At 42.2% G+C, this 17511-nt stretch overlaps 1 protein-coding gene across 1 annotated transcript in view; it reads right to left on the bottom strand.

Moving 5' to 3' along the window:
* PPFIBP1 (PPFIA binding protein 1) overlaps window positions 1-3309 on the bottom strand; it is a 173721-nt gene extending 170412 nt beyond the window's left edge. Inside the window, exon 1 of the mRNA XM_024214071.3 lies at window positions 3262-3309. The gene's annotated coding sequence lies outside the window, so the exon portion shown is untranslated. The remainder of the gene's footprint in view (window positions 1-3261) is intronic.
* Between the last annotated feature and the right edge of the window lie 14202 nt (window positions 3310-17511).

The raw sequence follows: 17511 nt of genomic DNA, 5'->3' as shown, positions 1-17511 counted from the left end.
AATTACTACAACACAGAGAACTTTAAATAAAGGAATGTGGATTTCTTTTTTAATACCAGTGGGCAGGACGGACCCACTTAAATATCCTTCAGTCAAGCTGTTAAATGCAACACTAACTAGAAATGGGACCAAACCAAAAATCCAGCTATGAATACACTGGATTTGAACACTGGCTCAGGCCATCCGTGACATTCATGTAAGAGGGTTAATGAATGCTAAGCGTAACAGTGCCTTGCTCCAAGGAAGCATGCTTCAAAAACTGACGTGACGCCACTGAAATTAGAGAATCGCCACCCTCCAGGCCAAACTCTGCTCCCAGATAAACATATGCAACTCCCATTGACTTTGAGGAGAAAAGTAACAAACTTTGTATTCCAGGACCGATAACACCAATCTTAATCAGTGAACAATAGAATACATATTTGCTATCATATCAGCATCACTTTGGCTAACTGAAAACAGGGTGTTTTTTTTTTAAATCCAGGTTATGAATTAATAAATAATGCAATACATATCACTTCTGTAGCACTTTCCAGGAGAGGATCTTAAAGCACGATACCATCATTAATGGACTGAGCCTCACTAACATCCCTGCAAGGTAGATATTATCCCCAGTCCAGACATGAGGAAAGTGAGGCACTCAGAGCTTAGAAGACTTGATACATCAAGTCAGCATCAGAGCACAGAACAGAACCCAGGTCTCCTGGTTCCCAACCCAGTGCTATAATGCTGCCTCACTGATTACCTTGCTACTGATTTTATTGAAATCTACACTTACGATGTTACCAAAAATTAGAAGTCAGTCACACTTGCTCTTCAGGAATGTAAATTCTTAAGCTCTGACTCTTGCCTTTAATAGAAGCAATAAATCTGGATTTGACACACCAAGACATTTTATTGTCAGATATCTGATCACACAAGCATGAAGAACATTTTCGCTTTGAGGAATGCAGATATTTGTTTTGCTCAGCCCTGCTGCCATTTCAGTATGTGCCAGAAGGAATGACTTATGCAGTGTAGTTGTAGCCGTGTGGGTCCCAGGATATCAGAGGGACAAAGTGGGTGAGGTAATATCTTTTATTGCACCAACTCACCAACAGAAGTTGGCCCAATAAAAGATATTAACTCACCCCCTTTGTCTCTCCAACAAGCCACTTACACATTGTACTACTGAAATCCTGTCTGGGTCAAACCAAACCAAAACAGCAAAGCCTTTGAAAGCTCCCAAGATAACTGAACGTTATCTATATAGGTATAGCTATATAGGTATAGTTAAAGCAATACAACTCTTGTGCATAGACAAGCATCTATGTTTAAGAGTCAAAGGGATACAATCCCCCTTGTTTGGATACAGTTACACCAGCATAACTATTGCCATAAGGGAAGGTAAATAAACTACTAGCTAGAGGCATCTTTATACTGGAATAGCTTCATCCACGCTAGGGGTTGTACTGGTATAAATATTCTGGCAAAAAAGCTTAACCAAAATAGTTCTACAAGAACTGTGCGTAGACCGGGCCCTGGAGAGGGAAACATTGCTAATTCAAGGTGCACCTAGCATTTTAGTGGTTGTATTTGGAAGAGTACTACTAAATTCCGGAATTGTTAGAGCTTAAACCTAAGCACACCTTTTCCTCACCACTTTCCTAAAAGCAGTCTCTCTCCATGGCTTGTAGCTAGTGACTGTCTATAAATACACTCTGGTGCCCACAGTATGGCAACCCAAAACACAGATTCAACCTCAACCCTCCTGCTATAATGCACTGTATTATGCAGTAACAGAAGTATGGCATGTTTAAATTTAGCCCTTCTAATGAACTTCATTTTTCAAGCCTATTAAGTGGCCAGTTAGCAAAGAGTCCAGTAGTCTAAATTTTGTCATCACCTGTTTACTTTCCCAATACAGACATTCCCCGATGAGGAGCACAAATCACATCGAGTTTTCATTCCCATCGGCAGGGCTGGCGATGCCATTCGATATACACCAGTCTAGTGCCATGAGTCTGAGTGTCAGCTAGCCATTTATTCACAGTGAAACGGATTCCCATTGCCTTGTGGAGATGACACAAGGTGGAGAGGAAAGGGGGTTAGTTTCCTTTGGACTAAGGAAAGCAAACTGGAATTAGAAACATGACTCATCACCCTAGACTCTTTCAGTTAAACCCTGGCTAAAGATCCAGAAACAGGCAATGCCTGTTGATGGGAGAAAGCTATTCCCTCCCCCCAACGAGTGGCCATACAATCTCTAAATTAAACATCAAAGTAGAAGTAACACAGGCAGGTGTAGCTTTTAAAATTTTGAACAGTTTATTACCTACCAACCTGACACAAGTAGCTCAACCTTTACCATATTTTAGTAGTCAAAAGGTGGATTTGTCTTGCTGCAATGAATAAGCAATACCCAGACAGTCTCCTCACTTTATTGTGGCCTCCAGTTTCACAGACATCTATGTTCACATGAGCCCTTCGTTTTCCAGACAGAGCAGAACTTTTAAAGCAACAGAAAATGTTCCTGTGTTAAAATTAAGGGGGGGGGGGTGAGAAGTGGCTGAGATGAGCAGGAATATCTGTGCTGTTCAACTGAAATGTTTCCCCAAGAGGCTGCTTTCCATTAGATTTAGAGACAGGTTTGCAATTAACACATGTAGCTGAATTTCACACAGCCTCCCACAGAATGCAAATAACTTATTGAGTGCAGATTTTTAATTACATCAAAATCACCTGCAGTCTTTTTGGGGGGATGATAGAACCCACAATGCTAATGCATTTTAATTCTATTAGATGATTTCATTGAGAACCAGAGTCTCAGTCACTAAATTGCAACAAATTAAGTATGTTCTTTGAGACAGCATTATAACCAACCAACGCTTCCTGTTCTCTTTTCCACATAATATGGTGTGAGCCTGAAGCCAGAAACTCATGGCACCTGAAGACAACAGGTTCTCTTTTTCAAGAAATCCTTCCTCCCCCATTTCTTCAGAGAGAGAAACAATTTAAAACACACACAGATCCTTACAAACACCAGATTTGAAATGTACTACAAAGCACACACACTCTCTCTCTCTCTCTCTCACCCTCTCCTGTTTTTCTGGCTGCAAGCTCCCTGCATTTTCCTTCAGACTCTGTTACCTCCCCCCCCACCACCACCACCACCACCACCAAATCCTTTCAACTACTGCAAACAAACCTTCTACAGAAACATTCCCATTAAACACAAACACCGTAATGTTATAAAGCAGACTGAAATAGGTACTCTCTCACCACCCTTCACTGGTAGCTTTGCACGATCCGTTACTGAACAGCCGTGCGCTTGAAGTGAGTTAAAATAAAGAAACCCAAAGGCCAAGAGAGAAGGAAAAGTGACTGGTTTTGTTTTGGAAGGAGGAGCAGGAGCTGCAGAGGGAAGCTGAGCCCCGGGAACAGCAGCTGCAGACAGCACGGTGTTGCAATACCACCCTCTTTCCCTGACTGCCACCAAAGTGCAATCAGACCCACTTACCTGGGTGGGTAACAGCCAAGTCCCTTCCTCAAAGTTCTGCTACACCTTCTCCCAGGCTGAGAGCGGCTCTTTCTCCCTAGGCAGCCTCGTAAACCATCGATCGCCCCTCTTCCCGTCCTGGGCTCGCTCTCCGCCTCTCACACCATGTCAGGGGAACCCAAGCGGGGACTGAGCTGGGAGCTTACGTCACTCCAGTTCCAGAGACCTCCCTCCCCGCGGGGAAGGGCCACAGAGAGCCGGGGAGGGGCTGGAACGGCAGCCCACACGCGCCAGCTGATTGGGGCCGGGAATAGTCACTCAGATCAAGTCAGATAATTTTATGCATTCCAGGGTTGGAGCGAGAGTCCTGCTGGAAATAAGGGTGGGTTGGGGCAGGGGGTGGATGCGATTTCCCCCGTGTCTCTTGGCAGGGGAGGCGGTGATTTCATGAAGCTCTGTGAAAGCAAAAGTTGGGCACTTTATTATAGCTATTGTTTATTATTATTATTACTTAACCTCAGATCCCAAAAGGAAGGTGTAAACAAACCCGCCTTGGGATTCACTAAAAAGCAATCCCACTGCTGCAACACCGTATCTCTCTTTGCGATGTTTCCTACGCAGATTGTTTAGAACTGGTACAAGCTCGAAATCATATACAGAGTTTCCCCCAAATCACCAAAGTTCAACTTCTTGCCACACTCTTCTCCCTCACCCACCAAAGATCAACGTCTTTGCAACTCCTCTCCCCCGCCCCCAACACACACCTTCCCCCAAAGATCTACTTCTTGCAACACATAGTGGTACCCAACTAGACCCCCGCAACTTGTGGCACCCTGCGGAAAGTTGCCTAAACCAGAGCGGTGAGGGGAAACAGGAACAGCTTCCTCCAGCTCTGCATTCCCTTAATCTCCTGCACACAAACATCCCCGGAGTTTGGTTCCCTCGTAATTATGAAGCATGCTCGCAGCATTTGGATTTCAATTCAGGCTTTATTCAGAGCAGCAAATATTCACTAACTCAGCAGCAGCACAGATTCTGAATGAGCCAAACAGGAAGAACAATCACAATTCCCCTCCTTTAGGGACTATCGGTAAAGCCATCGCTTTTACTATATGTGTGGGATCATCTAACAATTATACAAACCACTTTTAAGCCACCTACAATTCATAGAATGTCAGGGTTGGAACAGACTTTAGGAGGTCATCTAGTCCAGGAGTCGGCAACCTCCTGCACACTGCTCGCCAGGGTAAGCACCCTAGCGGGCCGGGCCAGTTTGTTTACCTGCCATGTCCAGAGGTTCGGCCGATCACAGCTCCCACTGGCCACGGTTCGCTGCTCCAGGCCAACGGGGGCTGCAGGAAGTCGCAGCCAACACATCCCTCAGCCCGCACCGCTTCCCGCCGCCCCCATTGGCCTGGAGCGGCGAACCGTGGCCAGTGGGAGCCGTGATTGGCCGAACCTGCAGACACGGCAGGTAAACAAACTGGCCTGGCCTGCCAGGGTGCTTACCGACCCCTGATCTAGTTCAACCCCCTGCTCAAAGCAGGACCAATCCCCACACAGATTTTTGCCCCAGATCCCTAAATGGTCCCCTTTAGGATTGAACTCACAACCCTGGGTTTAGCAGGCCAATGCTCAAACCACTGAGCTATCCCTCCCCCCTTAAAAATGAATTAAGGACCTCGTGATTTGCCTCTATATGAGAGCTACACTGTACCAACAACCTAATCCATCAAGTCCCTGTTACAAATCAGCATACAAAGGTAACGCCGGCGGCTGGAATTGAACCCAGGATCTCTGAAGCTCAATGCATGAGCCTCTACTGCATGAGCTAAAAGCCAATATTACCTTTAAAAATTAATAAATAATAAATAGCAAGCATTTAAGGATATTAGTTTGTATAGTGCCCTCTTTGTAATAGTAGCCTCTGGAGATGGTGGGTACTGGCCCCTGCCGTGTGATGGGATATTTACCCCCTGTAATTTAAGCAGCCTCACCACCCCTTAGTTCACCTTCTGGGAAGACCCAACTTTGTTCCCTAACTAGCTGCTTCTGTGTCAGAAGAAGCCAATTGTGAATCATCTATGGATGCCACCCTTCCATTGGGCCCATGATCTTTGTTGCACTGTGTAACTTGTCCACTTTTCACCTCAGTTAGTTCTGTCACTCTTCCACAAAAAACGAGCCATTTTATCAGTTTCCCAAAATTCAAATAAAAAAATCCCACAAAATTTATCCTTCAAGAAAGGGAGGAGAGAAAGAACCACACATGACAGATGGTAGTCATATCACTCAACGTGCTCTGGAAAACATTCACATACTACAGTGATAAGCATCAATAAAAGAATCCTGTTAGAACAGAATTGTGATCTCACTTAGACTGATATCAACCAATGAAGTCAATGGAATGACATGAGTGTAGAATTGGTGTGAGATTGTAACCCAGCGTCCACTGATCCCATCCACCCAAACTGTCCCCCAAATTAGCCACCTCTACCAGATTTCCCTCTCGCAAAGTGAAATGGCCAGCAAAAGTCCTATGAATCGCTTAAATCCCACATAAATCCTATGTCAGGATTTATCTGGGGTTTAATTGAAGCCTGGGATTTTTGCTGGTGGTCTGCACAGGAGTGAATTTTCCCCACAATGAATTAACATAGTCCTAAAAACATTATTGTTCTTTTCTATTCTTGTTATAGCCTTTCAGAAATTAGGGGACTAATTGCAGTACTCAAGGCGAGGATATACTGTAGCATCAATTTTGTACAATGACATTTTCTATATAGCCTAACATCTTACTAGCTGTAACACACCAAGAAAACATCTTATTTCATTTGTTCAGGATGGCTTCCTGGATCATTGTGTTGGGAAGTTACAACAGAGTTAAAAGCCATCAGTGTGTATGAGAACAGTTGTATTTTACTTGGAACAGATCTACACAGAAATGTATCTGCAATTAAATTGCCTAGTTACCTAATTTTGATTGGTCTTTCTGGACATTCTCCCAAGCCGTGACTAATTTTGAGTTTTCAGACCATTTTGCCACTTTGCTATGCACCCTATGTTCCAGACAATTAATAAATAAAAGGGATGGGTTCAAACACAAAAATCCTGGATCTAAACACTTCACTCCTCCTGTCAGCTTTGGAGAAGTTTGGATCTGGACTCAGATCCTAATAAAATGTTGAACCAATATTGATCCCTGGTGAAACACACTACTAATCTCTGTCTGTGCTTTGAATTGTCCATTTATTTCTGATCATTCTTTGTTTTCGGGATTAAAAACTAGTTAAGAGTCAGAAAGTCAAAGAGCAACACTCAGGAATCTAATCCAAACAGGCCTACTTTGGTAGGAGGGCTGTGTGAGTGAGTTTTGTCTGAAAACAAATCTAAACCGACAGAGCATTTCTGACCATTGTTTGAATTCTTTCATTAAAGAAAATACCTTGCAAGTCAAGACAAATCTCTGATAAGGTTTTCTGCTTTGCTTATCTCTCATCTCCCAAAATAGCTTAGCCCTTATTGCTTCAGGCTGAATTGTAAGAAAGGTTGTTTTCTATACACTCCTGAAAAAGCAACCTTTGAGAAAAGAAACATCTCACCAAACCCTCCTGGCAAGGCAATAGGAGATTGTCACAACCAGATATTTGCTCTAGAATGTTTTACATTATTGTCATTGTGCAAAAGATATTAAACAGTCTCTGTATTTGTGGTTCAAAATGAGTATGTATAGTTGAGCCTATAATTTTGAGAGCTGCCAGAGGCATTTTTAAGATACATACTGTACATGACCTTGCCTTTTTAACTCCATTGAAGAGCTCAAATGTTTGTATGGATTAACATGGATATATCATTTTAAATGTTCAAAGCACTGTACAGAAGAACTAATTAATCCTCAGAGTATCTGTCTGTTTTAAGTACTTACTTTGCCCTCATTACTGTTGTATCTGAGCATCCCACAATCTTTAATGTAATTATCCTTACAATGCTCAGGTAAGGGGCTATTACCCCATTCTACACACATTTCTTTTGAGGTAGGTGGGTAAATATTATTATGACAGAATGTACTCCTGTATTCACACCCTACACACTATTGTAATAATCTTTGTACAAAGTATGTCATGTGAGGTATCATTTGAAAACTCTTACTTTGCTGATCATTATCATCCTGATAAAATGTGTGACAACATTGTATGTGAAGTTATAAGATTCCACTCTATGGTGTTATTAACACATGTTCCAAACTGATGTTGGCAAACAGGACTGTCTTAAACAAAGGAACGTGTGCTCTGCTTAATTTGTATTTAAGCAGTAAACCGAGTCATCAAGCAGGAAGGTAAACAAAGGAAGCTCAAAATAGGTGAGAAAAAAGCAGCAGAGAACATCCTTCCACATAGACCTTTTGTCTCCTGGTACCCAGCTGGAAATATGGTACAAGAGGGGGACTGAAACTATAAAAAGGAGGGACACCCAACGCACTGCTCTCTCTCCCTTCCCATTGAATTCACTGCACCTGAAGTAACAAATGAAGCCATCATTGGATTCTGGGAGAAGGGGTCCTAACCTAGAAGGTTTGGTCAGTAAGACTGCTGAAAGCATATGGTGAGAATCTTTGCTTGAATCAGATATTGTTTGTTAAGTTAGGCATTAGTAAATGTCTTATCTTTATTTTTCTTGTAACCATTTCTGACTCTTATGCCTGATTTCTAGTACTCAGTTAAATTCTCTCTTTGTATTTAATAAACTTGTTTTAGCTAATCCAGTGTGTTTAAATTGGAGTGTCTGGAAAATTCCATTTAGGGTGGCAAGTTTGTGGGCATGTAAATGTGTGGACTCACCCCTGCAGCGCCTCCTGCTGGTCTCTGTCGGGAATTAGCTCGTCCCAGCCCCGGAGCGCCCTCTGCAGGCCGGTGATCCGCCTTACCTCACTCTGGCCCCCATGTCCCTCCCAGGACCCAGTGCCCCTTCCCTTGCAGAACCTCTCAGTCTCAGGGTCTCCCCCTCCCAGGGGAGCCCCCACCCACTATCCCCACTTTGCCTCAGTCTTGGCTACTGCCCAGTCTCCATCTAGCCCCCATTCACTGGGGTATAAGCCACTCTGCTTATAAGCTTATAAGCCAGACTGCAGTATAAGCCACTCATCATAGGCAAAGGGGGGTTTGGACCTGCTGCCTCTGCCTACCCGTAGGTTGCCCCTTTGCAACCCCAGTACCCAGTTGGCCTTACCCTAGGCCTGCAGCCTGTGGGGTTTCCAGGCCAGAGCTCCCCAGCTCCTCTTGCCTTCCCCCAGCCCTGCTCCACCTTAGGTACCCAGGTATGCTCTCCAGCAGCCAGGCCCTTCTCTCTCTAAAGAGAGAGAGTGTTTGCTTGAGCTCCAGGCTCAAGCCTTTATAGGGCCAGCTGGGCCCTGATTGGGGCATGGCCCCAGCTGAGCCTGTTTCCCACTCAGCTTGGGCTGTTCCCCCTGCCACAGCCCTCTCGAAGGGCTGTTTTAAGCCCTTCCGGGCAGGAGCAGGTGACCACCCTGCTACAGGGCATATTAAAGACATAATAGATTTTATAAAACTTGTATTGTCCAGCAGAGGGCTGGGCAGTACAGGACATACATTTCTGGGGGGAATATAAGACTGGGGGTGTGTTGGGGTCACCCTTTAGTATAACCCAGGCTGGTGAGAGCCAGAGTGATGATGGTTGAATGTACATCAGAGAAACAACAAAGAAAGTCTCCAGAACAATTTGATTCCAGTGCAGCAAGCCAAGCAGTCTGAGGCATAAAGTGGAACATCTGGTAGGAAACAAAGGAGCTCTGCTCAGAAACTGATGCAACCCCAGTGGAAATGGTCTAGGGCCTTGTCTTCACATACAAGGGCATAGCTACACTGGGGTAATTGCGCCTCTGTAGTGCTTTAGTGAAGACGATACTACTGACAGGAGAGCTTTTCCCATTGGTGTAGTTAATCCACCTCCCTGAGAAGTGGTAGATATGTCGATGGGAAAAGGACAGTGATGCAGAAGTCAGGAATTGCTGCTCTATAGTTTGTTTAAATTTCTCAGCAGGAAGACTGAGACCCAGCAAATGACCAATACTGCTTCTGTGCTTGGGATTTCAAAGACTTCAGCTGTGTGACCTGACAAAGTCATAGCCTAAACTGGTATGGCTGCCATTAGAAGAAAAGAATCTAGCATTTTTTCATTTCAGAATTCCAGATGAGTGGTAAGTGGAATTATCTGGCTGTGTAGAGTTGTCCTGTAGGCTTAGTATAATACAATCACTCAAAAGATGCTTTAGAGAAGAGGCAACTTGCAAAGTCCTATGCTTGTGTTAATTGTTCCCTTTCGTTCTCCATTCGGCGGGATGCTCAATATAACTAATTCTATCCCTTTCAAGGCTATGCTTCTCTCAAATGTTTTCTCTTACCTGGAAGCTCTGCGTGATTATTCCCTCCATTAAGACACAAGCAGGGAAAGAGAGGTCAACAGCCACTATACATTCTTTTCAAGTGAGTAAGAAATCGTCAAATAAAAAACCTTTTATACACCAACATATGTGAAACAGAGTAATTAATTCCTGGAATCTGTCCAGCTTGAACCTGGAGACAAACTTCAGATGAGTTGCAATAGATATCCGTAAGAGTGATGTAAAAATAAAATGTATAAGCTCCACTTACCCTGGGTATGCATGAGGGACAACCTCTGGGTGTGAGCAGGAAATACTGAGGTAATCAAATGACAGAGTATTTTTTTAGTGGCAGTGTTTTAACTGTTGCCAAGATTTCGTGTGTGAAAGGGGCTTTTTCTTCCTGTTATTTTTGGAGATCACTTTTGTTGGGAGCCGTGAATAAGAGATTGCAACTTGAAAGTCAATTTCACATCCTTATGTCAAATTTCTAGGCCCCTTGTCCCTGCAAAAACCTTGCTTTTCTACCTCAGAAATTTTCCAGTTTTGCATTTTAATAGAAATATACCTTAATCTGAATGTAATATTCAGTGAGTTCATGCAAGTACAGTGTTCTTCAGATCAAGAGGGAGAGTTATATGAAATTTTTTCACTAATTCCTGCTTGATGTTCTTATTAAAGTTAACTGCTGGATCAAGCCCCAGTCAGAACCCTCCCTCCTAATATTGAAGAAGCTTGGATTCGGATCTGGAAAAAATCTGCAGTGACTTATTTAAAGCTATAAAATTAGCTATCAAGTGTAAGATCAATTACTTTGTTGCTTACACCCATTTTCTGACTAACTTGCACTGATGAGGCCTTTTGTGGATGTGCAAAAAAATGAGTGTAATTCTACTCTGTCTCTACACATATATACACACACACACACACAGAGGACTGTGCAGTGTTCACCCAGCAATGGTCATCAGGGTGAAGGAGCCTGGGTCTTTTGAAGTACTGAGAAATGGTATCAGGGTACTGCACGCTTGATGGACACGGCAATAAACAGCAGAGGTGCATTTGCTATCTGTCCCTAGTAATAGCTGTTATGAATAGTCCAGCTGGTTTGCAACATCTGCTGTGTCTGAGTGCTTTTTCCTTTAGACGCCTGAAAGCCCATTGTGCAGCACACCTAGCCTGTCAATCATATCATGCCTTACCCTGCCACTACACTTGGGTGCTCGACTGTCTTATTTTGGGTATTCAACACCATAGCATCCCCACTTAGATTTGCAGCTTTGACCCTTAGGAAGACTCTCATGTGTTCATTTTATACCTATTCTGAGCCCCTGCTGCAGCATCTTGCCCAGTACGCTTTAGTCACAGAAATGACATCCTCTCACAACTTCCCCCTTAATCACCTCGCTGTTTACTAGAGAAGTGTGTGGGAGACTGGTGCTTTATTTTTACTTGAACTCTTTTAATCAGTTGCATGACAGTTTCTCTGAGTATATCTTGGTCCAATTTGCTCCAAGCTGCAGCCTCTAAGGGTATTTATACTGCAATTAGACACCCAAGGCTGGCCTGTGCCTGCTGACTTAGGCTTGTGAGGCTCGGGCTAAGGGGCTGTTTAATTGCAGGGTAGAGGTTTGGGCTTGGGCTGGAGCCTAGGACCCTTTGAGATGGGAAGGTCCCAGAGCTCGGGCTGCAGCCCAAGCCTGAATCTCAACGCCACAATTAAACAGTCTCTTCCCCCAAGCCCCATGAGCCCAAGTCAACTGGCACGTGCCAGCTATAGGTGTTTAACTGCAGGGTAGATATACCCTAAGGGCATTGTAAACCAGGTCTGTGGGACCCAGGCTTGTGGACTCAGTGTTTTCCGAGCCCGCACTTGAGTGTCCGCACTGCATTGTAAGCCTGGGTTTACAATTGCTGGACCTAAGTCTCACAGCCAAGCTAGTGCGTCAATACTGTATTATGCAGACTTTCTGAGTTGGGTCTGCAGCTTGACCTGCATTCAAAATGCAAAATGACAGGGCTTGGTGCTAAGTCTTAGTGGGACTTGGGCTCTGATCTACCCCCTCCAGCAGGGTCCTAGGACCCAGGTCCTGAGTGCTTGCTGACCCAAGTTGGACAGATTTGTGTGTGGATGGTAGGGGGGCTTGGGCTCAAACCTGAGTCAGAGCCAGGCTTAATGTGCAGTGTAGACATACCCTAAGATGCACCAGGGTTAAAAAATGCTGGTGGCCTTAAACAGAGTTCTTGTCAGGTTATGTTAACAGGGGCTGTACGTTCATGGTCATGTAGATAATAAAAATCACTATAAGGATACTTTACGGATCTACAGTATTGTGCTTTTCATCAGAGGATCTCAAAGCACTTTGAAAACATGAATGACTTAAACTTCAGCCTCCTGTGAGGTAGGGAAGAGTTAGCTCCATTTTGCAGATGGAGAAAACAAGGCACAAAGAAGTTAAGTGACTTACTCATATACACACAGAGAGTCAATAGGAACACAACCTCCCAGGCTTGTGCTTTAACCACAAAACCAGCTTTCCTGCTTTAAAAAGAGGAAGACAATACATGTTCAGTCATTCCCCATAACATCTGACAACAGTATTTAAAGCCCACAAGACCTCGAGGGAAGGTCACAATATCCTCCTTCTATGTGAACAGGAACTGCGTTTGCTTCCCATTTCCAAGAGTTTGTGACACTTGTATTTGCTTGTTCCTGGACTGACATCTTTAGAATGTATTGTGTGGTTTGAAAGTCCCTGACTCATTGACTTGGAAAATAACTGTACAACAGGGACCCCATTCATCCCTGATGTATGTGGGATAGAAATGAGTGTTTTAACATGCCAAGTAATTTTATCTGTAATCTAGAGAAACAAGAAATGGCAGGCCAGATCTTAGTAACTGTTTCTCTTAATGCCAATTCCGGGAGGTGACTCCCACTCTTTGGGATTCTTGCCATGCCTTAGCTGACACCACTACTAAAGACAAGTAAAATCATCATAGTTATTAACTATAACTATTTTATTCAATAAAGAGAGAAATAAAATAAGACAAAACTAAACAGAACCCAGGCAGTGACCAATGGTTACTTCAGATACAATGTTTTCTGTATGTCTTTCTGTGAACAGCTTTCAACAGAGAGACCTTAAGAATGGGTCCTGTTTTGGTGGGGATGCTCTCCTCTAGGTAACATAAGACAAGTAATATTATTCCTGTCTCCGTGTATCACCGATAACCAGAACAGTTTATAGCTGGGCAAAGGAATTTCATTTAAGAGTTGATTAATCCTGTTTGGTTTAGCATGGGTAACCTGAACAGTTTATAAATAGCAAAGGTAAGTGAATTTAACTAAGTCCTATGAAAACAAAGACAATATTTAAATTTGTTACCTAAGAAAAGCAAGGAACAGTCTTGAAACAGATAAATGAATGGTTAAGAATCTTACTGTTACGTTCCCCTCTGGTGTTATCCGGACCGGTGATCTGCTAGGTCACTCCAATCCTTGACTCCGGTCCCAGACACAACCCTAGGAACCTCCGTCTTGCAGTGTCCAGTTATGCCCGCTGGACGCTGCAAGCTTATATGAGTTCGTCATTTGTTATTTCAAGGGGAGACTCTGACATGCTTCAAACCAAACACACTGCTTCAGGTAGAATAAACAAATAGATTTATTAACTATAAAGATAGATTTTAAGTGATTATAAGTCAAAGCATCACAAGTCAGAGTGGTTACCAAAAAAAAAAATATATAAGCATGCAGCCTAAACTCTCAACCCTATTAGACTGGGCAGCAACCAGATTAAGCAGTTTTTCTTACCCCACTGGATATTGCAATCCTTAATATATGGGTTTGTTCCTTAAACCTGGGCCAATCTCCTGTGTTGGAGTCTTGCCTTCTTCTCAGTGTCTTGGTTGCTTGCAGCATAGGTGGGGGGAGTATGTGTCCACTCTATCTGTTTTATACCCTCAGTCCATGTGCTTGTAGAACACATGCCTAGGCATGTCTGTGGGGCATTCCTGAGTCTCTCCAAGCAAGGCTGAGCAATTCCCCTGGTGTGGCCTCATACAGGTGAGTCATTGCATTGTAGCTCCCTTGCTGGACAATGGCTGTTGATGGGTTGTTTGACATCCCACCCAGGCATTGGTTACTCTCCTTGCTGTTGCCTCTGGAGGGCTAATATCTAGCTGATTCCCCCAACCTACAGCATGTTTTAGTCACAACCATACTTCACAAGTCTCATAACTTCATATGCATTAATGATATACAGTGGAACCCCGCTATAACATACCCCGCGATAACTCGAATTCGGTTATAACGCGGGGCAAGTCTGGCCCCGGCGGCTGCGGCGGGCGCGGGGCGAGTCCGGTGGGTGCGGGGCGTTTGGGATCCATGCCCCGGCAGGTGCAGCAGGAGGAATTGATATCTGAACTAAAAATTAGTGGTAGATCAGGTGCAAGTGATCATGTCTTGATTACATTTAATATGTGCAAACAGAATAAAGTCTAAATCTGTAATATATATATTTGGTGGTTTAAAAAGGCCAATTTCACAAAGTTGAAAACAATTATATGCCAAATCAGCTAGAAGAAAGGATTTAAACAGAAAAAAATGTGAATGATAACTGGAAACTGCTTAAGAACACCTTACAAGATGCTCACAAAACCACAATCCATTTTACTAGATGCCCAAAAAGCTACAGTAGAGAAAGAAGACTATGCTAGTTAAAAAACAGCCTGACTTAGAGGGGAAGTGAAAGCAGCTATAAAAAATTTAAAAAGCCTCAATTAGTATAATGCCAATATAGTATAATGATTGGGGGAAGTTGATAGCAGTTAATATAAATTAGAAGACATGAAGGATAGAAAATTGATAAGGGAAGCAAAAAGACACAAAGTGAAATCTATGGCCAGCAAAATTAAAGATAATAACAAGGAGGGATTTTAAGTATATCAAGAACAAAAGTGGTTCACTACTAGATAAACATGGTAAAACTGTCAATAATAATGCAGAAAAGGCAGAAATGGTTAATAAATATTTCTGTTCTGTATTTGGGGAAAAAAGCAAATGTAGTCATATAATACAATGATGGTATATTTTCCATTCCAACAGTAACTATGGATATTGTTACACATCAACTATCAAAATCAGATGTTTTAAAATCAGCAGGTCCAGCTAACTTGCATCCAAAAATTGTAAAAGAGCTGATTAAGGTGCTGGATTGTTAATGTTGATTTTCAGTAAAGTCTTGGCACACTGGGGAAGTTCCAGAGGACTGGAAGAAAGTTAATGTTGTGCCAATATTTTTAAAGAATAAACAGGATGACCTGGCTGGGTACCTGTGGGCCTGTCAACCGATGTCAATCCTGGACAAAATAATGGAATGGTTAATAAAGGCTTGATTAATGAAGAATTAAAGAAGAGTGATATAATTAATGCCAGTCAACAGTGGTTCATGGAAAAATAGGTCTTGTCAAACTAACTTGATATTTTTTTTGTCGAGATTACAAGTTTGGTAGATAAAGGTAGTAGTATTGATGTAATATATTTATAGAAATCTAAGACATTTGACTTGGTACTTCAAGACATCTTTAATAAACTGGAATGATACAAAATCAATATTGTGCACATTGAATGGATTAAAAAGTGGCTGGTAGGTCTCAAAATGTAATTGTAAATGGGGAAACATCAGTGGGTTTGTTTCTAGCGGGGTCCTACAAGGACTGGTTCTTGGCCCTATACTTTTTAATATTTTTATCAATGAGTTGAAGCAAATAAAAACATCACTGATAAAGTTCGCAGATGACACAAATATTGGGATAGTGATAAATAGTGAATAGAACAGACCAGTGATACAGAGCTATCTGGATTGCTTTCTAAGTGGGCCACAGGCAAATAATATGCATTTTAGTATGGCCAAATGTAAGGTCATACATATAGGAACAAAGAATATAGGCTATACTTACACAATGAGGAACTCTAACTTACAAAGCAGTGTCTCTGAAAAAGACTTGGGGGTCATGGTGGATAAGTAGCGTTACATGAGCTCCCAATGCAATGCTGTGGCTAAAAGAGCTAATGCGATCCTTGGATGTGTAAACAGGGGAATCATGAGTAGGAGTACTGGCACTGGCATGACCACTACTGGAATATTGTCTCAAGAAGGATGTTGAAAAATTGAAGATGGCTCAAAGAAGAGCCACAAGAATGATTAAAGGATTGGAAAACAGTGAAAGATTCAAAGAGCTCAATCTAGTTAATTTAACAAAGAAATCTGGAAAAAAGTATAACAAGAACTAATGTCTGGAATCTAAAAATAGACAAATTCAGACTAAAAATATGGTGCACGTTTTTAACAGTGAGGGTAATTAATCATTGGAACGATGTACCAAGGACTGCGGTAGGATTCTCCCTCAATGGACATTTTAAAATCAATAGTGGCTGTTTTTCTAAAAGACATGCTCTGATCACAAATGCCCATTGGACCATTAGCAGGAAATTTTACAATACAAGGAAATTTTCTGGTGTGTTGTACAAGAGGTCAGACTAGATGACCACAATAATCCCCTCTGGTTTTATAATCTATGAATCTATTAAAGGTTTTCATGAGGAAATGTAAGTCAGAAGTAACCAATATCTTCTGTAAAAGATTTTCCAACCATAAATGTTCTCCTTGAAGAATAAGGACCTTAGAGAGTTTGTAAAAGAAATAAGTTTCACTGAGGATATTTCTAAAATTCTTTGTGAGAGTTAACAATTAAAGATTATTTTGTTGGCAAAGAGATCGAGTAAATAGGCCCTCTTTAAATTTGTTTGATATATTTCACATCACATCTTAAGCATCACTCTCTTTGGAATATTCTAAATAAAGAGCATCCTCACATTCTTTTACCCAGACAAGTCTCTTCTGAAAACCATACCTTATAAAGTTTGTTTTCTTGAGCTAAAGATCACGTCTATACCAGACTAATATCTTATACAAGAAGTGTGTGTCTTGGTTTTTTAGAAGACACTTTTGTTGATTGTTTCTTATGATAAAATGATTCCTATATTTACAACCTGCCATTTACAATACATTTAAAATTTGCAATTAAAGACATAAGAATGGGCGTACTGGGTCAAACAATGCTCCATCTAGCCCAGTATCTTCTCTTCCAACAGTGGCCAATGCCAGATGCTTTAAAGGGAATGAACAGAACGGGGCAATTATCAAGTGATCCATCCCCTGTCATCCAGTCCCAGAATCGGCAGTCAGAGGCTTAGGGACATGTAGAACATGGGATTGCATCCCTGACCATCTTGGCTGATAGCCATTGATGGACCTAACCTCCATGTACTTATCTAATTCCTTTTTGAACCCAATTATAATGTTGGCCTTCACAACATCCCCTGGCAACAAGTTCCAAAGGTTGACTGTGCAGTGTGTGAAGAAATACTTCCTTTTGTTGGTTTTGAACCTGCTGCCTATTCATTTCATTGGGTGACCCCTAGTTCTTGTGGTATGTGAAGGGGTAAATAACACTTCCTTATTCACTTTCTCCACATAATTAATGATTTTATAGACCTCTATCATATCCCCCTTAGTCATCTCCTTTCCAAGCTGAACAGACCCAGTATTTTTAATCACTCCTCATATTGAAG

The sequence above is a fragment of the Terrapene carolina genome, unplaced genomic scaffold (assembly GCF_002925995.2).
Source record: "Terrapene carolina triunguis isolate 2854851 unplaced genomic scaffold, T_m_triunguis-2.0 Scaffold112, whole genome shotgun sequence".
NCBI classification, from domain to species: Eukaryota; Metazoa; Chordata; order Testudines; family Emydidae; genus Terrapene; species Terrapene triunguis.
Note: the sequence above shows the minus strand (reverse complement) of the source record. Positions and strands in the feature narration are given on the sequence as shown.